The 24,251-nt window shown below is 32.8% G+C and overlaps 1 protein-coding gene across 2 annotated transcripts in view; it reads right to left on the reverse strand.

Moving 5' to 3' along the window:
* Positions 1-24,251, reverse strand: part of LOC129746878 (potassium voltage-gated channel protein Shaw-like) — a 423,808-nt gene that overhangs the window by 397,494 nt on the left and 2,063 nt on the right. The window lies entirely within an intron of this gene.

Raw genomic sequence — 24,251 nt, forward strand, 5'->3', positions numbered from 1 at the left:
AAAATTGTCAAAATTGTCAAAATTGTCAAAATTGTCAAAATTGTCAAAATTGTCAAAATTGTCAAAATTGTCAAAATTGTCAAAATTGTCAAAATTGTCAAAATTGTCAAAATTGTCAAAATTGTCAAAATTGTCAAAATTGTCAAAATTGTCAAAATTGTCAAAATTGTCAAAATTGTCAAAATTGTCAAAATTGTCAAAATTGTCAAAATTGTCAAAATTGTCAAAATTGTCAAAATTGTCAAAATTGTCAAAATTGTCAAAATTGTCAAAATTGTCCAAATTGTCAAAATTGTCAAAATTGTCAAAATTGTCAAAATTGTCAAAATTGTCAAAATTGTCAAAATTGTCAAAATTGTCAAAATTGTCAAAATTGTCAAAATTGTCAAAATTGTCAAAATTGTCAAAATTGTCAAAATTGTCAAAATTGTCAAAATTGTCAAAATTGCCGAAATTGTCAAAATTGTCAAAATTGTCAATTTTGTCAAAATTGTCGAAATTAACAAAAGTTCTTAAATTCTTAAAATTTCAAAAATTTTCAATATCTGCAAGATTTTTCAGACTTACAATAATTTCTAGACTTATCAGGCTGATAAAAATATTCGGTCTTATTCGACTTACGGACGTTTTAGTATTTTCAAGATTTTAAGAGACTCTTTAGACACTTCAGTTTTTATTAGTCTTTTGAGTCTTTAGAATTTTTAATTTATTTATTTTTTAAGGATCTTTCCAATTTTTCAGAAAATTTGAGCTTCTCTTAGTTATGACTTTCTAAGTCTTCAAATATTTAAGTCTCATATTCCTTTTCCGGCCGGATTCTGATACTTCAGACTTCTGAGACATTGCACTCATTTCAGACATTTTGGGCTCTCCGAGGTTTCTTAATTAAGGTTGCCAGAATTTTTCAGCACGTATCCGGACCGGACAAACCGGGCTATTTTCTTCTAAAAACCTGGCAAAATCCGGGCATTTGATTTCAAAATGGTCAACCAAAATCCTGGCAATATCCGGGCAAATTTGGTCAAAACGTAAAAATTACTCATTATTAATCAAGAAAAAAAAAAGTTGAAAGAAACTTTTTTTTTCACTTAAATTTGTCATCAGGTTTGAAATCGTATTTTGTGCTTTAAAAAAATCTTTCATGATTATTTTTGTAAAACTTGCTCAGAAAATTTCGTTTTTGACGCAAAAATAAGAATTGTGTTATAATTTACACAATTTGATTTTTAAAGAGTGATTTGTGAATGAAAATGAGAATAAACCCGGAAAAAATCCAGGCTTTTCCAATGAAATCCGAGCAACCGGGCCGGACCGGACTTTTTCCAAATGTTGTATAAAATATACGGGAAAACCCGGATAAAACCGGGCAACCTTACTCAAAATACTTATGAACTACTCAGAATCTATGATTTTTCACGGTTTTCGTAGTTTTCAGGCTGACAAGCATTAAAGGCTTATCAGAATTATCTTGTTTTCCGATTTTTCAGGATTTTCAAGTTATGCAGAATTGATGAAATATTTTCCAGACTGGTTTAGCTTTTCAGACATTCTGCCTTTTTATAGCCTTTCCAAACGACTCAAGCTTGTCAGACTTTCCTAAAATTCTATTTGTTAGAGACAAAACAGCAATTTTATATTTTCAACGACTAAGCCAAATTATGGTTGTTTTCGTAATTTTTACACATTTTAGACATTGGAAATTTTATCTTGACGAAACCCACTACTGGCAATTTGCGTATCGACAATTGCTGGGCGAATCCAAAATCGCTAGTGTAGAGTGTAGCTTTGTAAAAACTTTATTGAGAAAGCAATTAACGATAATTCTGGGGATGAATAAACCAATCGGATTAAAATCTCAATAAAAAAAATTAGCTTTACTCACTAAAATCAGAAACTTTTTTTCATTTTATCGCGTTACATTCTAAAAACTTTTGAGGTTATTCAAACTTTTCCAGAATCTCCTTAGAGTCCGGAGAGTTTACCAATCTGAAAAGTCGGAAATAGATTAAAAATTTGTAAAGTTGGAAGAGTTAATAAGATGGAAACAGTCAGAGAAATGCTGAATCAAAATTCACGAAAAAGAAATTTCATTTATTCTACATTTAAAACTTAAACTTTTCTCGATTATATGTACATTATTTAACAATAGATCGGACTTACATCAATATAGTGATGCTTAGGTTTGAAGTTAACGGTGAAATGTGGTTGCAATAGGATCATAACATTTTATAACATTAAAAGGGATAATTGGTAGGGTTTTCTGATGAGAAAAGATAGCACACGTCTGGTTATGTTGACGGGGGAATTGAAATGAAGGGAGAAAATTCGTCAATGATCACACAAATTGAGCAGTCAATGATTGAATTTGTGCTAATTTGTGGCAATTTGTTAGAGAAAATTAGAAGGTTTGAGTTGAAAGAGAGAGTGAAATCGTGCTAATTGTTGCAAATTGTTGCGATTTGTGAAGCAGTTGTGGAATTTTTGATCATTACCACTCCAAATGCAAAGAATTCTGTCTTGATTTCAATCCCTTGATTCCTTGATGTTGACAGTCAGTAAACAAGAGACTGATCTCGTTAATTTAGATTTGTTAACAGAGTTCGCCAGCGAACTTTTTGCTCTTGGTCGACTATATTCCCAGAAGGGATCGATCCTAAACATCGAAAAGCTGATATGTCAACTACAACAAGATGGACACCATACTTTAAGGCGTATTCCAGCAATATAAGGGTAAACAATAGAGTTCAGCTTGAACACGAGCTTTAGAGGCTTCCCAGATTTATCCTATTTGCCAGACTTTTCACATTTCGTAGATTTCATTTCCGATTCAACAGGCTTTTTATACTTTCAAAGACTCGTGCAAATTTGGGCTGTTCTTGTACTTTAATCACTTTGCAGACATTGGAAACAGTTGAAATAAGGTATTTAACGCAGGTTTGAGTGGTGGAATAGAATTAATCTTGTTGAAACCCACAATTGACAATTCGCACATTGACGATCGCGGTGCAATTAACAATCGCTAGTGTAGAGTGTTGCTTTGTAAGTACCTTACTGAGATAGCAATAAACAATAACGATTTCAACAGATTACGGGTGCAGATACATACGTCTGGATTGAAAGAAAAGGTAAGCACGAAAGGGGTACTCTCGAGAGCTGCCATTAGCTAGTGTATCAGCGCCCAGGGCAGAGGAGTCAGCCGCAGGAGCCAACCAATTCAGAAAACATTCCGCGGTGCTACTGGAGTTTGAAGACAGCAAGGCGGATTCCGAGAGGCTTACTCTCGATGCCGTCTCGAACTACGCTGCGCAGAGTAGTGTGAGTTTTTTACTGAAGACGGAGCGAACTTCCGGGATATGAAGCCGAAATTGGTCAGAGTTGGATGAAGCTGATCACCGAGAAGGTTACTTTCGTGGTGTTGTGCTACGCTGCAGTCAGGAAGGGCATCCTAGCACTTTGGGGAAAGTTTTTTGGGCGACGCAACGGTAAGTTGCCAGTCTCCGATTGCCAGATCCAAGCTAGACAACGGCTTCTGTCGGGGATCAAGATTGGAAGGAACAGCTCGCTAAAAATGTTTATCAGCATGTGTCTACTGATTTCCTATGGCTGGAAGAAGTTGTTGGTGTTGCGGGAAGCTTGCCATCGACGATTCTCTTCAACATTATCCATCTGTAAACTGAGGGGAGGTGTCCACGATTGTCAATTCCTGTATTGTTGATCGCTGTTGAAATTAACAATCGCTAGTGTAGAATGTAGAAATGTTAAGACCTTAATCAGATATTAATATACGATAACTCTATTTCACCACTGAAACCTGCGATTTCTTTCAACAAAAACTTTTTGTCATTTTAACGTGTTACATTTATAGAACTCTAAGGGCTTCTCAAACTATTCGTAATTTTCAGAATGACCGGACTTTAAAAGCTTACCAATATGAAAAATTGGAAAAAAAAAGATTGAAACATGTGTAAAGTCGGAAGAGTAACATGGAAAAAGACTGAGAAATGCTCAAAGTCGGATAAATGTGCATAGCAAGAAAAAAGTCTTAATAGTTTTGTTGAATGTAGTAATAGACTGAGTCGATTTGGGGTCATTTTTGAATTTCTCAAACCCTGGGGTCTAAAAAGCTTCGATTTGGTTCAAAACTCATCCATGATTTTTTGTAGAATTTTTAAGTAACGTTTACAAGAGTAAATTTTATCTTTCAGGTTTGTATGGAAAAATTGAATATTTTGTCTGGAAAATCAACATCATTTTTGTTTCTTCTGTAGAACCAAGCCAACTGATGGTTTTTATTCCAATTTAGAAAATTAACAAAGGAAATTTTTTGATGAACAACTTTGTCGAAGACCATAACTTCATATCTTATTAGGAAAAAAAAAGTTAATAGCTGTTTAACAGGTGTATGTTTTTTCGCATTGATAAACAATAAAATCAAATGACATCACTGCTCGAGCTTCACGAAGTTTTGTATGAAAATTAAACATGCAATACCTAGCTAGGCACCTGCTGTGCAGCGAAAAATTTTCTTTGGGAATTTTATAAATTGGTACAAGAACCATCAGTTGGCTTGGTTCTACAGAAGAAACAAAAATGATGTTGATTTTTCAGTACAAAATATTCAATTTTCCCATACAAACCTAAAAGTTCAAATTTACTCATGTAAACGTTTCTTAAAAATTCTGCAAAAAAATCATGGATGAGTTTTGAACCAAAACGAAGCTTTTAAGACCCCAGGGTTTGAGAAATTCAAAAATGACCCCAAATCGACTCAGTCTAATGTAGTAATTCAACGCAGGTTTCAGTAGTGGAATAGAGTTTATCTTTATTCAGTTTCGATTCTCTAACTAATAAGTGATATCCTCATTTAATAGTTATCTCATTTTCGTGTGATATTCTGAGCTTACCACTCAGAATATCTGGCAACACTGGTGAGTTACCACGAACCTAAATTAAGTTGTTTGGCTTCACAGTGTGATGATATAAACATTTGTACCGTGTTTACCATCACATCAGCTGTCATCATCAACCATCACCGCTATCGTTTTCAATAGCGAATTGGATAGAAAATAATCGAACCAAAACAATGTGTTGGTTCAAAAGGAACAGCAGATGTCCTCTGCTGGCATCGAGGAATGTTCCGGATCTATCCGAAACCGTATCAAAAAGTTTTAAATTGGAAATTAAAAAAACACTTTATTCCAAAAATGTTATTTTGTCAATTTTTGATCCCATTTTGAGACAGAAAAACTTTTTAGAAATTTTCGACCATTCAGATAATTTATATTTCATATTAGTACCTCCAATAAATAAAAAAAAATTTTATCTTGGACTTTTCAAAAAGTTGTTTTCTTCAGAGTTGGGACACAAACAAGAACAAATCCGACACCAATTCACTTTGATGTTCACCTTCTTCTCATATATCAAAAGAATTCTTTTCACTTCTTTTTATAAAATGTGTCGTTTTTCCACACTTTTTTATCAACGAGAGACGAATCATTTCACCCACCTTTGTCGATTCCTGTTTCTAGGTCATGTTCCACTTATCATGTTCCGGTTGGTTCTGTTTTTGATGTTAAACAGGTTCTAGTCAAATATCACCATCAAGATTGCTTACTTCTCAGTGTGGAGACGAATCTGTTAAAGAGATGATTGAATGTCGTCGGTGTATGTGAGTGTTTTCTTTGCCCTAGATGTGATAATCTTTCGGTTTCGCCTGTTGTTTTCAATATATCACCTTATGATGTCTCGGAAAACAGACAGCGCTAGTCAGTCCCCCGAATGTTAAAGTGTGACCCGAGGAGCCTCGTCGAGTCGACTGCCTGGTGGGTGTTTTCTCTGACAACGACCTGATAAGGACGACCGAAATATGAGAGCGTGAAAATGAGCTGTGTGGGAAAGTTCGTTATATTATCAACTTTTCTATCATTCCGGGGCGTCGTCGTTCGTTGGTTTTCGCCGCAGGAGGATGAAGGAGTGTCGCATGTGATATTTGTGTAAGAGCCTTAACTTCTTCTACCCTTTCCTCGCCAAGCCACCTTTCCCCTTGTTCCAAAGCCGGTAGCCAAGCATGACACATTAGTTGTCCAGACGATAAAACGTTGATTACTCCTTCCAGCATGAGCTGCCTGGTTCTGGATTCAAAAGACGTGATGGCTACTGACAGTCAATTCCCCAACTCTCTCTTTCTTTCTCTTTCTGTGCGCCCGTTTTCGGCAGCCAACCTTGAGCCAATCTCATGACATGTGGCGTTTCGACGTCCGGTGCCTGGCTCTGCTAAAACCAGCTGCGACTTGCTTCATTAGAATTATTTTCCGTGGTGTGACATGGTATGTTATTCGGTCAACCATGTTTGTTTGATCGGATACTCTCGGGATGTGCCCGGATGGTGATGGCGGCTCTGGCTTGACACACGAGTTCATACTGTAGATATCTGTATCCAACATATAGATATACGAGTTACGGTGGCACCGGAGCGGATGAGAATTTGTTACGGTCCAGTGGGAGAGCTCCGGAAAACCTCGGTAAAGTGTAACACATTATCATTATCCGCCCGGGCATGACCGGAATGTGGGAAGTGCGATTCGTTTGCCGGCATCACAGTGAGACAAACCTCGATAAAATTCTTGAGTTTCTCTGAAATCCAGCTCCAGCTTTAGCTCACACCAAAAACCACTGTGCCCGACACTAAAGATAGAAGAAACGGAACTTTAAGCTTCGCGAAGTTTGTACGTTCACACTACTCAACATGTATTCCTTATGCGCTTCCGATATCCAATTACGATACCCAACCCGATACTGCAAATATTAGTCCACATGATCGGATTGCAATCAAGTCGGAATGAGAATTGCTTTTGCTCTGGTTCTGCTTTCGTTACAAATGGGAAGAGCAGCAATGCCGCTGGCAGTGAAATGAACTTCATTTAGCAACGCCAAAGGTGTGTCTAATTTGTTGAGTGCACTCCAATCCGCCTTTTCATTTAGTTAATCCCACTTTCTGAGAAATATATCTGCAAGCAGCGCATTGAAGAAATGGCTTTAAATCTTTAATCTCTACTGTACGTATCGTGTAGCAAACAGGAAATTAAAAACTCGAGAAAAGCACTAAATGATTACTATGGGGCTTGAACTCGTATCCATCGGCATAACAGCGAACAATCTACCAACTAAGCTATGATAACAGATTATGTTCTTGATGAACTATTTGTGAATAGAGAAATTGGGAAATTTGACAATTTTGACAGTTTTGACAATTTTGACAATTTTGACAATTTTGACAATTTAGACAATTTTGACCATTTTGACAATTTTGACAATTTTGACAATTTTGTCAATTTGTCAATTTTGACAATTTTGACAATTTTGACAATTTTGACAATTTTGACAATTTTGACAATTTTGACAATTTTGACAATTTTGACAATTTTGACAATTTTGACAATTTTGACAATTTTGACAATTTTGACAATTTTGACAATTTTGACAATTTTGACAATTTTGACAATTTTGACAATTTGGACAATTTTGACAATTTTGACAATTTTGACAATTTTGACAATTTTGACAATTTTGACAATTTTGACAATTTTGACAATTTTGACAATTTTGACAATTTTGACAATTTTGACAATTTTGACAATTTTGACAATTTTGACAATTTTGACAATTTTGACAATTTTGACAATTTTGACAATTTTGACAATTTTGACAATTTTGACAATTTTGACAATTTTGACAATTTTGACAATTTTGACAATTTTGACAATTTTGACAATTTTGACAATTTTGACAATTTTGACAATTTTGACAATTTTGACAATTTTGACAATTTTGACAATTTTGACAATTTTGACAATTTTGACAATTTTGACAATTTTGACAATTTTGACAATTTTGACAATTTTGACAATTTTGACAATTTTGACAATTTTGACCATTTTGACAATTTTGACAATTTTGACAATTTTGACAATTTTGACAATTTTGACAATTTTGACAATTTTGACAATTTTGACAATTTTGACAATTTTGACAATTTTGACAATTTTGACAATTTTGACAATTTTGACAATTTTGACAATGTTGACAATTTTGACAATTTTGACAATTTTGACAATTTTGACAATTTTGACAATTTTGACAATTTTGACAATTTTGACAATTTTGACAATTTTGAAAATTTTGACAATTTTGACAATTTTGACAATTTTGACAATTTTGACAATTTTGACAATTTTGACAATTTTGACAATTTTGACAATTTTGACAATTTTGACAATTTTGACAATTTTGACAATTTTGACAATTTTGACAATTTTGACAATTTTGACAATTTTGACAATTTTGACAATTTTGACAATTTTGACAATTTTGACAATTTTGACAATTTTGACAATTTTGACAATTTTGAAAATTTTGACAATTTTGACAATTTTGACAATTTTGACAATTTTGACAATTTTGACAATTTTGACAATTTTGACAATTTTGACAATTTTGACAATTTTGACAATTTTGACAATTTTGACAATTTTGACAATTTTGACAATTTTGACAATTTTGACAATTTTGACAATTTTGACAATTTTGACAATTTTGACAATTTTGACAATTTTGACAATTTTGACAATTTTGACAATTTTGACAATTTTGACAATTTTGACAATTTTGACAATTTTGACAATTTTGACAATTTTGACAATTTTGACAATTTTGACAATTTTGACAATTTTGACAATTTTGACAATTTTGACAATTTTGACAATTTTGACAATTTTGACAATTTTGACAATTTTGACAATTTTGACAATTTTGACAATTTTGACAATTTTGACAATTTTGACAATTTTGACAATTTTGACAATTTTGACAATTTTGACAATTTTGACAATTTTGGCAATTTTGACAATTTTGACAATTTTGACAATTTTGACAATTTTGACAATTTTGACAATTTTGACAATTTTGACAATTTTGACAATTTTGACAATTTTGACAATTTTGACAATTTTGACAATTTTGACAATTTTGACAATTTTGACAATTTTGACAATTTTGACAATTTTGACAATTTTGACAATTTTGACAATTTTGACAATTTTGACAATTTTGACAATTTTGACAATTTTGACAATTTTGACAATTTTGACAATTTTGACAATTTTGACAATTTTGACAATTTTGACAATTTTGACAATTTTGACAATTTTGACAATTTTGACAATTTTGACAATTTTGACAATTTTGACAATTTTGACAATTTTGACAATTTTGACAATTTTGACAATTTTGACAATTTTGACAATTTTGACAATTTTGACAATTTTGACAATTTTGACAATTTTGACAATTTTGACAATTTTGACAATTTTGACAATTTTGACAATTTTGACAATTTTGACAATTTTGACAATTTTGACAATTTTGACAATTTTGACAATTTTGACAATTTTGACAATTTTGACAATTTTGACAATTTTGACAATTTTGACAATTTTGACAATTTTGACAATTTTGACAATTTTGACAATTTTGACAATTTTGACAATTTTGACAATTTTGACAATTTTGACAATTTTGACAATTTTGACAATTTTGACAATTTTGACAATTTTGACAATTTTGACAATTTTGACAATTTTGACAATTTTGACAATTTTGACAATTTTGACAATTTTGACAATTTTGACAATTTTGACAATTTTGACAATTTTGACAATTTTGACAATTTTGACAAATTTGGACAAATTTGGACAATTTTGAAAATTTTGACAAAATAAGCAAAAATCATAGCCTTGCTCAACTTATTCCCATTCTCTTTTACTGTTCAAATTAATTCAAATTTATTTCGAGGTTAGTTTCGAATCTCTTGCATAACACAAGTAAAAGAGTGATGCTATCCTTTCCCAGCAAAAATATGCTTCGATTCTACAACACCGCGCCAACCGATAACGGCTAATGACTCTAATTGAGCATTCCAATTTACTGGAAAAAATTTCAAAGCATTTACTCCCTCTATCTCTTACTGGTCGTTGTGTCTAAAGAGGTACTCGATGTTCTGAAGAAGATACAATCAAGGACAGGCAGACAGTGTCTTGCCACTGCCATCATCGTCGAAGGTTGCGAAGGAAAATGCTCATCTCTTACATCATCGACAGAAGAACCCTCCAGCTAGGGTAAGGATTCGATTGAAATGGTTGCGCAAACAGAGGGACCATTTTTTGGATTTATCTGAGGGGAGTTAAGAGAAAAATTCAAAATTTGACAATCATTGAGTATTTTTTACTCAGTGTCTATTTTAAAACATTGACAGCATAAGTAATAATAATTTTTCTCAAGTCTGTTTTTAGACACTTCACCCTAAATGGATGCGGGGAGCGAAAAGAGCTTCTCAAAATGGCAACACCTTTTCATCGAAACTGTAAATACCGACCATATTGTGGGCGTCTTGAAATCGGTGCCCGGTTCTTCAATCGGTGTGAGGTGGTTTTTGGTCTAGCATTGAAAATTAAACAACTCCATGTGGGTTAAGATGGAGCCTGGGAAAACCGCGAACAATTCTTTCGGGATGAGGGCAGTCTTTGAGCTCAATGATGTTGAAGAACGCACTGGCAATGATTTTTGAATGAGCTGCTTAAGATGAAATCAACTACAAAAAAAAAAAAAAAATAGAAAATTTCTTTCTTTCAGTGACCTAGAAAATCCAACACAAAAACAGTTTAAAGTATTTTTAAATGTTTAAAGTCTTCAACATTACAGTTTCCACTTCTTCTCTATCGATTCAGAGAGAAAAAAATAAAAAGGCGCGGAAAAAGTTCGAGAAACAACTTGAAAACGAAAATGGGCGGAAAACTGAAAAACCCCAGTCTATAATTTTCCTTTGGAGGGAAGGAAAAAATGAATAAATAAATAAACGGAACTGGTTGGACGGCGTGAAACGGTTTCTTTAATTGTACGGCGTTCGTTTTTTTATCTTCTTCGAATGTTCTCCATTGCTAGAAAACGAAAGAAAGAAAAAGGTCCTTCCCGATTTTAAGCTTCAATGTCATATCCGTTCACTTTCCGGGGCAAACCGTCCAGAATAGAAATATAAATTGTCCCCCTTTTTTGTTGTTGTTCGGGACTGGTCGAATGTTTAAATTGCCTTTCGAATTTCACGGCTCAGTGCTTGATTTGCCTTCGTTGGTTTTTTTTACCTCGTTTTGTTTACTTGCCTTGTTTTGTCATCATTTGTTTGTATTTCTTGGGGGTTGATTTTGTTCAACCACCCGAAAGATATTTTTTTGGGTTCCATCGGACAAACGCATGCCAATGGTTTTTTTTTGCAATTCTCAATAGTTTTCAGTTCCAGTAATTCGACAAGCTATTTGAAAAAAGATTATTTTCCACGAGCCCAAAATATTTAACGGTTGAACGCATTTCTGTGTACAACTTAGGATTCCATTTTTGAACACATTGTCTGACTCAAAATTATCTTATACCTACTCTGCCTATCAAATTTAAAATAAACATAATATGTTGTGAAAAACGAAAGCCAAAAATATAATACAAGTGAAAATACGATAAACAAAACAGAAAAATAAAGAGAACTGGAAAAAAGCGTTTGAAAAAAAAGAAGAAATTTTTATAAATGAAAAAATTATAAAAAATGACAAAAATAACAAAAATGACAAAAATGACAAAAATGACAAAAGTGACAAAAATGACAAAAATGACAAAAATGACAAAAATGACAAAAATGACAAAAATGACAAAAATGACAAAAATGACAAAAATGACAAAAATGACAAAAATGACAAAAATGACAAAAATGACAAAAATGACAAAAATGACAAAAATGACAAAAATGACAAAAATGACAAAAATGACAAAAATGACAAAAATGACAAAAATGACAAAAATGACAAAAATGACAAAAATGACAAAAATGACAAAAATGACAAAAATGACAAAAATGACAAAAATGACAAAAATGACAAAAATGACAAAAATGACAAAAATGACAAAAATGACAAAAATGACAAAAATGACAAAAATGACAAAAATGACAAAAATGACAAAAATGACAAAAATGACAAAAATGACAAAAATGACAAAAATGACAAAAATGACAAAAATGACAAAAATGACAAAAATGACAAAAATGACAAAAATGACAAAAATGACAAAAATGACAAAAATGACAAAAATGACAAAAATGACAAAAATGACAAAAATGACAAAAATGACAAAAATGACAAAAATGACAAAAATGACAAAAATGACAAAAATGACAAAAATGACAAAAAAGACAAAAATGACAAAAATGACAAAAATGACAAAAATGACAAAAATGACAAAAATGACAAAAATGACAAAAATGACAAAAATGACAAAAATGACAAAAATGACAAAAATGACAAAAATGACAAAAATGACAAAAATGACAAAAATGACAAAAATGACAAAAATGACAAAAATGACAAAAATGACAAAAATGACAAAAATGACAAAAATGACAAAAATGACAAAAATGACAAAAATGACAAAAATGACAAAAATGATAAAAATGACAAAAATGACAAAAATGACAAAAATGACAAAAATGACAAAAATGACAAAAATGACAAAAATGACAAAAATGACAAAAATGACAAAAATGACAAAAATGACAAAAATGACAAAAATGACAAAAATGACAAAAATGACAAAAATGACAAAAATGACAAAAATGACAAAAATGACAAAAATGACAAAAATGACAAAAATGACAAAAATGATAAAAATGACAAAAATGACAAAAATGACAAAAATGACAAAAATGACAAAAATGACAAAAATGACAAAAATGACAAAAATGACAAAAATGACAAAAATGACAAAAATGACAAAAATGACAAAAATGACAAAAATGACAAAAATGACAAAAATGACAAAAATGACAAAAATGACAAAAATGACAGAAATGACAAAAACTGCAAAATTGACAAAAATGATAAAATTTTTGAAAACTTGCGAATTTTAGATACTTGATTTTGAATATTTTTTCGATTCTGGATTCAGGATTTATTGCTGTGGATTCTGCTTTTCGACTCCAGGATTGAATTTTAAATGGAGGTATAAATTAAAATAGTAAAAATTGAAGTCCTCAATTCACATCTCCATCTCAAAAATGAAAGCTTATACCGTTTTTGCAAAAAAAAGAACAAAAAAAATTCAACAGAACAGTGTGGCAGTGCCTATCAGTCAGCCTGAGAAACCAGCAGCAGCACAAGAGCTTACACAATTTATCGAGAGGCGAAAAAGCACGACATCGTCAAACTCTGATGGCTTTGGGTATCTTTTATCATATTTTTCCCATCCAGTCTCGAGGCAAAAGAGCTGATTCCGGAGGGGGATAAATGTATTTTCCTTTTGGGTTCGTTTCTGTCCGCCTTGTTTCCTTTCGCTGTCGGAATACCTCCAAGTTCCGTTAAAATGGCTTTCCACCAAGCGTCCTCCATTACTTATGGTACACATGCTGGTTGGAATGATTTCCAGAAGTGGGAAAAATCCATCTTCAACAAAAAAAAAAAAGAAAAAGGAAAAAAACATAAAACCCGACATGGTTTCCGATGACAGAGTCACATTTGATGATGGCGTTTGTGGTGAATAGAAGCAAAAAAAATGTGAACGACAGTCAAGCAGAGCCACAAATATAAGGCAAGGGCACAGATGCACACAGATGGAGCCATTAAAAATTTAAAAACGCTATTTTAAGACTGATGAGAAATCAAAAATTCATACTGGAGGCGGTATTTTTGAGAATAGGAGCAAAAAATCCGAAAGCACTACCGGATCAAATCATCAGTCAGTGTGGTGAAGTAAAGATACCAAAGCCCATCATTATGCATCAGTTGAAAGAGGATTTACATTTTCAGCAAACGATTCCGGTGACGTCATGCGAAGGTGTATGTTCGTTTTGGGTAGGTGCTTCAAAGAATTGCTGTCAGTTTACTTTGCATTCCATGGAAATAGAACCATGGAAATCGGGAATGACCTTACTGGAATGGATTATGGATGTAGTTCACTTTTCAGATGTGTTTCCATCGGAATGAAATTTTCAATTTTTACCTGCCAGTAAAACTTATTCACTAAAAATATCAACAGAGTAGAATGACAAGTAGTGTAGAGTAAGTTTCAGACACTTACTTAATCTTTCCTCCTGTGGTCGTGACGATTTTGTCCTGTATTTTCTACATCTGAAATTACAGGATGACTTCAGGACAGCAAAAAACAGATCAGCAAAACACCTGTCAAATTGTCCTGTAGGCTCGCAAATCTACTGTCATTTTAGCAGCGTCGCGAGATATAGAGGATTTCTATCGAAAGGGAAACTTTTTTGACAGTTCCAAGTATCATTTGAGCTGTTCTCCTGTAATTCAGAGGGTCATGGTCCCAAATAATTGCAATCTTAGTGTGTGTGAAATGTTATTCGCTGCAGGCTAAAATCGATCCAAAGCCATCATTTTTAAATATTTTTCTACGAAAAAATTACTAAATGTTCTTTTAACAATGCTTCGTATAATGCAAAAAAATTGAATACATTTGTTTGAACGATAGCTCTAGAAAAAAATGGTGTTTTTTATACCCGTTAGACCCTACCCCCCTTTAACCATCTTGAGAAAAATCAGGAATTTCGGCCGAAATGCTTGAGGAACAAACCTTTTGGAAAAAAAGTTTCTAAAATGGGAAAAACGGACACCTTAAGGTCGGTTAAAACGGACACATAAGTTTCTCCCGGAATTCACCATTTTTCATCGGTTTGATCCACCATATGTCTTCGAAGGACCTTAGTGAGATCAATTTTCGTTCGAAAAGCTCTGAGCATGTCAAACAGGCCGTAAAAACTAGATCCCCGGTGAAGGCTGCACCAATAAAATACGGAATTCCGAAAACCACGCTGTTTCGCTTCTGGGCTCGGACCAATTGGGTCCAATTTGGTTTATTCTCAAATACTGTAGGGGCCTCTTGAATGTTATTAATGATTAAAACTAGGAGGCCAATCCAAAATTATGTTGATTTTCTTGTCAGACATTTTCAAGCAGTTGGTCAATAAAAAATTCACAATCATCAGGACTTGTCTTTTATTACAATCCTGCAATACTTAACTCACAAAAGCTTGTACATTGACAGCAATTTTTCCGACAAAATATAGCAGTGTCTCTTTTAACCGACTATTTTTGAAAAATGTCATGTGCAAGAATATTTAAGATTGCTATAAAAACAATCTGGATAAAGCAAATTTACTAAATTCAATGATTAATGCGATTGCAAACAACCAAAATTGACCATCTGCACGATAACTGGAATGAAAAATGCAATATCTGAATTTTTATTGCGATTCTAACTTAGAGTGTCCGTCTTACCCGACTTTCTTCAAATACTAGCTGTATTTACCTCTAATTGCTCGGATTCAAATATTAATGGTAATGAGTCTTTTGAGTATTCGAAAGTTTGAAAGCTTTGTAAATATTCATTTTTATAACAAATTTATCGTTTATCGTTATGTGAAAATAATAGTTGGCGGAGATTTTCGCACTTTTGAACCATTAAATAGCCAAGAGTTCTTTGAAATAGTAAATACTATGAAATCAACGGCGGCTATCGAAAATGTTTCTCTAAGAGTTTTTAAAGATTCTTTATATGTACTAGCGAGTCCGTTACGAGAGTCTATATAAACACAAGTCTTCAAACAGGGATAGTACCTGATACGTGGAAGTGTTCAACTGTAGTGCCTATAGAAAAACAGAAAAATGCACGAGAGGAAACGTTATTCCGTCCTAGAAATATGTTGGAAATCCAAGAAAAATTGCTAGAATTAGCAGTAAAAAAACAGTTTTTAAACTTTATTGAGTCCCAAGAAATACTTATAGCAGAGCAGTCTGGATTTAGGAAACAACATTCAACAGAAGCTGCTGTAAATTTGATACTTCGAAATTGGAAAATCAATCTTGAAAATAGTAGCTACACAATTGCTGTGTTTCTGGATTTTAAGAGAGCATTTGAAACGATTGATCGGTTATTGCTGGTACTAGTGAGAGTTGGTATCAATGATATGGTTCTTAACTGGTTTAAGAATTATTTAGATAACAGAATGCAAAGAACAAAATTTGGTTCATCTTACTCGCGATACAGAGAAAATAACTTAGGTGTCCCACAAGGAAGTGTCTTGGGTCCATTGTTATTTATACTGTACATCAACGACATGAAACAGTGCCTACAGTACGGTCGTTTTAAGCTATTTGCGGATGATTTAGTCTCCTATTGGAGTGGAAAGGACATAGAGCTTGTTATTCAAAAAGCAAATGCTGATTTGAAAAATATTTCAGATTTCCTAAAACAGAGAAAGTTGTGTCTGAATCTCAATAAAACCAACTGGATGATCATTGGCATCCGCAAAATTGGAGAGTGTTCAAACTTGTTGATTGATGGTTGTGCAATCGCAAGAGTACATCAAGTTAAATACTTAGGAGTACAGAGAGATGAAAAGTTAAATTTTATAGCCCACATTGACTACACTATTAAGAAGATTGCCATGAAATATGGAATACTTTGTCGGATAAGCGGATATATGACTTTCTGGTCAAAAATTATCTACGTGAAATCTGTTATTATGCCACACTTTGATTATTGCGCTACAATATTGCTTCATGCATCAGACACGCAGACAAAGCGGCTACAAAGAATACAAAACAAGATAATGCGAGTGGTAATACGATGCAACTGAAATACTCCTAGTGGTCTTATGCTTGATATGTTGCAATGGATGTCAGTAAAGCAGAGCTTACAACAGTCTGATTTTTATCTACAAAATGAAAAAAGGAATGTTACCATCCTTTTTATTGGACGGTCTACAGTACGGAGTTGACATACAGGGATACAATACAAGGAGAGCCCGAGATTTCAGACTACCAAATACAAAAAAGAGATGACCAAACGATCGGTGTTTTACAATGGACTGAAAATGTATAACAGCCTTCCACGGAGCGTCAAAGACAGTTCAAATTTGAATATTTTTAAGAAGCTGACAATAAATTACATAAAACATACAATTTGAAACAAGGACTAATCCTAAAAAGGATCATACAATAGTTATGAAGATCTGACGGAACATCAGATAGAAATTTGTACGGTGATGGACATACGCGGGAGTAAGACGAACAAGTCGTACAGAAATTGACAACATAAGTAAACAATACATATTATCCTAAGGATAAACTGTCCCTCCTTCTTCAAAAGATGCGTATGGGGTGGAGGAAGGACCCAAATGGGCCTGTGGGACCATCACAAAAAATGTTGTATCGAGATTTGTATTAAAAAGATTTAAAAATAATTGTATTCTTTGTATTCTTCTTGACTATCCTATCGAAAATATCATTTTAAACCCACCATTTTGAGGAAGCTTGAATAGATTTAGTCTTATTTTGTTTATCTTCAAATAATAACAATGATTTTTTCATATCTTTAAAATTTTCCTTTCCATTAGATAACGAAAATTTTGCACATTAAGCTTGTAAATATATGCTACAACTTCTTTAGATGATGATCACACTTTTCAAAATGGATAAAAGGATAATCTTACCGTAGAATGGTACATATATTCAAATTTCTATTACTTAGCAATATCTAAAAAGACTACCACTGAAACCTTATTGAAGACTCACTTTGCATGTTTCGAATTGTAAATACATGTTTTTCTCTTTTTAATTCCACACTGTTTGATGACTAATTTTTCTCTGATGTTATAAGTTCCACTTACAGTTTTTTGATCATATCTTGGAACCGTAATCACCCATTTTTTAATGTTATGAAAAAGGTGTACACAACTATCCTATTAATCATAGGAAGGAACAAAAACCACCCGGCAAAATATCCACTATCAAATTTTAAATGCTCACCAAGCGTTGTATTGCTATCCAGTATACCTACATGAACTTCGCTGGATGATTGCTTCTAGTACGTGATTCTACGCAGTACATGGTGATGGTGAAATTAACCCGGCCAAAGAGGTTTTGGTTGAAAATGGGTACCATCACATTTGATTGGAGGGAATATAAACGGAAATTGAATGAAGGATCCCTTTTCTTAGGTGGGAGGGGCTCAAAGCTGTTACTACGACCTTACTCATTTATAAGTTCATCATTTTACACAATTTCATGCTGATCGGTTCTAATGCTCGTTTCGTCTATTAATTAGAACAAACTTTCATCCGATGGGTCCTACACCAGAAAGAAGACTGGCCAGGAAGTCTAAAACCCTGAGGTAGGTATCGAAACTACAGCTACAGGAATCCACCACCGGAGCTTGACGGAAACTGTTCTCGGAAATGACCCCAGCTCATCCCCTTTTATTTCCTATAATAATATTGAATTAACAGTTGAGTAGCCACGACGATTACGGCCCACCTCTTACTAATCAAAAGTTAGGGAAAAATACTCCCAGCACATAAAAACTTTATTAGTAAAATGTCTTAATAAGACCATTTGTAACTTATGGTGTCAGGTCAAAGACAAAAAAAACTCTGATCGTTTAAGCGGTGTGAATTTGGTGCATACATACAAATAGAGAGTGGCAATTGTTGAAATGAATAATTCAGCGCAGGTTCTAGCAGTGGAATTGAGTAACCTCTATTTAGGTTTGTTTGTCAAGTCCTTAAACAACTGCCCATTACATTAGCGATAGCTACTTGTTACGTTCCACTTCTCATTTCTCAATGAATTCTCTGTTACTTTTACCCACAATATCTGTCAACACTTTTGGGTAACTTCGAACCTATTTTGAGTTGTTAGGCTTTACAGTGTGATAATGTAAACATTTGTACCGTGTTAACCATCATCAGCTGTCATCAGCAATCGTCGTCAAACACTGTTTTGGTTTCGCCGATAGATTAAATAGCAGATTTCCTTTGCTGTTCTTAAGGGATTTCGTCCAGAACAGTTTCGAAATTGTGAGTATATTAACAACAATAAAGTAACCGTACTTTTAAAAACTGTTCCCAAATCGTAACCCGGCTTATTTATTCAAAAGCCTCCGACGATGCTGGCTGGCACTTTTTCCGTAAATGTCGTTCTAGACCAGTGTTTTTCAAACTTTTTCACTCACGGTCCCCTGTCTTGATTTTGTATAGCTTATCGTCCTCCTAAGAGTATTATGGAACAAACAAGGCACTCAACGCCCCGCACTTTGAAAACTACTGTTTTAGACCCTATCAGTGCCATTTTCAGGTCATCCCGGGAATCACATCGTAAAGCTGAAGGTTTTTCCCATAAGATGGATTACAAGGGATGTCCCTAGAGCGCCAAAAGCGAAAAAAAAGCTTTTTATAATGGCAATGGCCGATTTTGCAAAATTTGTCAGGCTCCAAGCCTACTGAAGCTATGAGTCCATCTGGAAAAAAATGCTGAGTTGTGTAGAGCTTCATTACGTCATGGATGGTCCATTGTTGAGTTTTTAGCAGCATGTTTCTTGAAGTTACACTAATTAAACAGCACAGAGTTCCTTCCAGGGACATAAGTTCGATCTTCTCCACGGAAAAATCCGGCAAATTTTTGAGAACATTTTTTTGTAACTTGATGAAGCTCCTTGAGCAATTGGTGGTAGTGAAATGGGTCAGTTGTGAAAATCTTGGCGTTGGTGAAGAAAACACTATGAAGAGTTGTAGTTGCAAGCAGCGTCGAAGACTTGTTCCACTGTTTTTTTTTTTTTGGTTCAACTTGATAACAAAGATTCCGAAAAATGTGACTATTGTTTGGTTGATACTATTTGATTTTTCATATAAAAGTTCTAGGTAATTGAAGTTTTTCTCAAACAAGTACGGGAAATTAATTGTCAACATCCAATTTATTCGAATTACTATTCAAAGACAGCGAGACATTTCCTCGATCAATAGAGTGACCAGATTGACACATGTGTAATGCTACTGCAGATCTAAGATTCTGTGAAGGAAGGATTTTAATTCTCTAATTATAAATGCTGATGTACGGGATTGTGAATTATTTTTCAATTTCATGATGAAGATAATGTTCTTCTGCTTGAAATAGATTTTAAAATTTCAAGTTTATTTTTAACAGCACTTGTTATCTGTTCCATGAAAATGCTCTAATAAAGCATCGAAAAACAAATTACAAGTTCCATCACTTCATGAATACTTTAGTTTTAATAGCTTCCGTTCATGTTAATAATAGCCAAAAAAGCGTCATTTTCTTTTTAATGAAACGCCTCCATCAGAAAAAAAACCACTCTACCAAACCGATCGGCCGGTTTCCCATCGAGGTTTTCCGTTTTATTAGTCCCCGGAAAACTAATAACTCGCATAAATTCTGTGATCGAAACAAATTTATGTTCGCTCCGGTATTGATTAAACAGTAATGCGCCGCCTCGCTGTGACCGAATTCACACGGTAGAGCAAAATTATTGGAACATCCTGAGGGCGAAAGGCCTACGAAGCTGCCCAGTTCACGAGTCAACGGACCGGAAATGGAATATTTCCGCTTTGAGTGTTGTTTGGCTGCTTCGGGGCAGCACTTTAAGGAAGGCCTAAATAGCAGCGGCAATATTGCTCCCCGTCAAGAGGTGCCACCGGGAAGTGGCTTTTGGATGACTTTTCGGGCGGGGCAAACAGAAAACCTCCCACCCCCCCACTTGACAGTTACAATTTCATGTGACCACCCCAAACGCGCCTAGGAAGGAACGAACATCCTCGAATGATGACAAGGTCTATTCACCCAGGATTGTGTTTGACTAGCATTTCAAATTCAAATCAGAATTGATCAATCGTTTCGCCGTTTGCCGTCTGATTGAAGGGGCGATGTAATTTATGAGGCCATTTTCTGCTGCTACTTCTATGGAGAATATGTCGTCTGCTGACCGTATTAATAGTAAAGTGTAGTATCTATTCATACGGAGTGCAGGTTAAAATAGAAGAGGGGAAATGTTGGATTAATTCGATCAGACTTTGAAAGCGATAGGAAACGGAAGTAAGCTGGCTGCATTGACTTGCATCAAAAAGGGATTTGTGGAACACAAATCTAGGATTGATTGGTGCTTTGCGTACTGATTTGTCCTCTATCATACCGTAAATTTCATATCAGGGATGCACTAAGCCAATGAATGTTGAACTTAGAAATATAAATCACTGTATTAAGGGGGGAGTAGGGTCTAACGGGTAAAAAAACACAATTTTTACGATTTTTTTCTAGAGCTATCGTTCAAACAAATGTATTCAAATTTTTTGCATTATACAAAGCATTGTTAAAAGAACATTAAGTAATTTTTTCGTAGAAAAATATTGAAAAATGAGCCGGTGACGGACCACTTTCGAGGATGCCTTTTAGAAAACAGGATTTGCGGTGGACACTGTATCTCAGCACAGAATCATCTGAAGTCAAAAAATCCGAGCAAAATATTTTTAATAGATGTTTTTCTGGACCCCAACGTTTTTATTTAACTTAAAAAAAATTTTATAAAATTTTTATGGCTGTTTGAAGTAAAAACTACGAATTTTTCACGAAAAAATGCGCAATTTTTCACCTGTAAAATCTTCCCAAAGTAAAAAAAAAAAGAAAAAAGAAAAACGTTGGGGTCTGGTATTTTATATGTAGAAAATATGTTCCTAATTTGAAAAGAAACGGATAAGTAGTTTTCAAATGACGATGTCCACGGACTTTAAAAATGTGCTTTCGAGAAAAACGCGTTTGAAGTTTCTGCTCTTGCTTTCTTGCAGTATTAGATAGGAGGAGATAAAGGCCTATAATTTCTACAGTTTTGCTTCAATTGACTTGAAAATTTGACACAACATTCTTGAAATGTTTTACAATAAGAAAATAAAAAAATAAAAAAATCGATTTTTTAAAAGTGTTAGACCCTACCCCCCCCCCCCCCCCCCCCTCCCCCCCCTTAAAAGCTTTTGGTCAGGCTGACCAAAACAAATTTATTTGCCAGGCCATAAATAGAATATATTTTATTTGAGTTGTCATTTTTGTCATTTTTGTCATTTTTGTCATTTTTGTCATTTTTGTCATTTTTGTCATTTTTGTCATTTTTGTCATTTTTGTCATTTTTGTCATTTTTGTCATTTTTGTCATTTTTGTCATTTTTGTCATTTTTGTCATTTTTGTCATTTTTGTCATTTTTGTCATTTTTGTCATTTTTGTCATTTTTGTCATTTTTGTCATCTTTGTCATCTTTGTCATTTTTGTCATTTTTGTCATTTTTGTCATTTTTGTCATTTTTGTCATTTTTGTCATTTTTGTCATTTTTGTCATTTCTGTCATTTTTGTCATTTTTGTCATTTTTGTCATTTTTGTCATTTTTGTCATTTTTGTCATTTTTGTCATTTTTGTCATTTTTGTCATTTTTGTCATTTTTGTCATTTTTGTCATTTTTGTCATTTTTGTCATTTTTGTCATTTTTGTCATTTTTGTCATTTTTGTCATTTTTGTCATTTTTGTCATTTTTGTCATTTTTGTCATTTTTGTCATTTTTGTCATTTTTGTCATTTTTGTCATTTTTGTCATTTTTGTCATTTTTGTCATTTTTGTCATTTTTGTCATTTTTGTCATTTTTGTCATTTTTGTCATTTTTGTCATTTTTGTCATTTTTGTCATTTTTGTCATTTTTGTCATTTTTGTCATTTTTGTCATTTTTGTCATTTTTGTCATTTTTGTCATTTTTGTCATTTTTGTCATTTTTGTCATTTTTGTCATTTTTGTCATTTTTGTCATTTTTGTCATTTTTGTCATTTTTGTCATTTTTGTCATTTTTGTCATTTTTGTCATTTTTGTCATTTTTGTCATTTTTGTCATTTTTGTCATTTTTGTCATTTTTGTCATTTTTGTCATTTTTGTCATTTTTGTCATTTTTGTCATTTTTGTCATTTTTGTCATTTTTGTCATTTTTGTCATTTTTGTCATTTTTGTCATTTTTGTCATTTTTGTCATTTTTGTCATTTTTGTCATTTTTGTCATTTTTGTCATTTTTGTCATTTTTGTCATTTTTGTCATTTTTGTCATTTTTGTCATTTTTGTCATTTTTGTCATTTTTGTCATTTTTGTCATTTTTGTCATTTTTGTCATTTTTGTCATTTTTGTCATTTTTGTCATTTTTGTCATTTTTGTCATTTTTGTCATTTTTGTCATTTTTGTCATTTTTGTCATTTTTGTCATTTTTGTCATTTTTGTCATTTTTGTCATTTTTGTCATTTTTGTCATTTTTGTCATTTTTGTCATTTTTGTCATTTTTGTCATTTTTGTCATTTTTGTCATTTTTGTCATTTTTGTCATTTTTGTCATTTTTGTCATTTTTGTCATTTTTGTCATTTTTGTCATTTTTGTCATTTTTGTCATTTTTGTCATTTTTGTCATTTTTGTCATTTTTGTCATTTTTGTCATTTTTGTCATTTTTGTCATTTTTGTCATTTTTGTCATTTTTGTCATTTTTGTCATTTTTGTCATTTTTGTCATTTTTGTCATTTTTGTCATTTTTGTCATTTTTGTCATTTTTGTCATTTTTGTCATTTTTGTCATTTTTGTCATTTTTGTCATTTTTGTCATTTTTGTCATTTTTGTCATTTTTGTCATTTTTGTCATTTTTGTCATTTTTGTCATTTTTGTCATTTTTGTCATTTTTGTCATTTTTGTCAATTTTGTCATTTTTGTCATTTTTGTCATTTTTGTCATTTTTGTCATTTTTGTCATTTTTTCATTTTTGTCATTTTTGTCATTTTTGTCATTTTTGTCATTTTTGTCATTTTTGTCATTTTTGTCATTTTTGTCATTTTTGTCATTTTTGTCATTTTTGTCATTTTTGTCATTTTTGTCATTTTTGTCATTTTTGTCATTTTTGTCATTTTTGTCATTTTTGTCATTTTTGTCATTTTTGTCATTTTTGTCATTTTTGTCATTTTTGTCATTTTTGTCATTTTTGTCATTTTTGTCATTTTTGTCATTTTTGTCATTTTTGTCATTTTTGTCATTTTTGTCATTTTTGTCATTTTTGTCATTTTTGTCATTTTTGTCATTTTTGTCATTTTTGTCATTTGTGTCATTTTTGTCATTTTTGTCATTTTTGTCATTTTTGTCATTTTTGTCATTTTTGTCATTTTTGTCATTTTTGTCATTTTTGTCATTTTTGTCATTTTTGTCATTTTTGTCATTTTTGTCATTTTTGTCATTTTTGTCATTTTTGTCATTTTTGTCATTTTTGTCATTTTTGTCATTTTTGTCATTTTTGTCATT

Source organism: Uranotaenia lowii, chromosome 2 (genome assembly GCF_029784155.1).
Source record: "Uranotaenia lowii strain MFRU-FL chromosome 2, ASM2978415v1, whole genome shotgun sequence".
Classification (NCBI taxonomy): Eukaryota; Metazoa; Arthropoda; class Insecta; order Diptera; family Culicidae; genus Uranotaenia; species Uranotaenia lowii.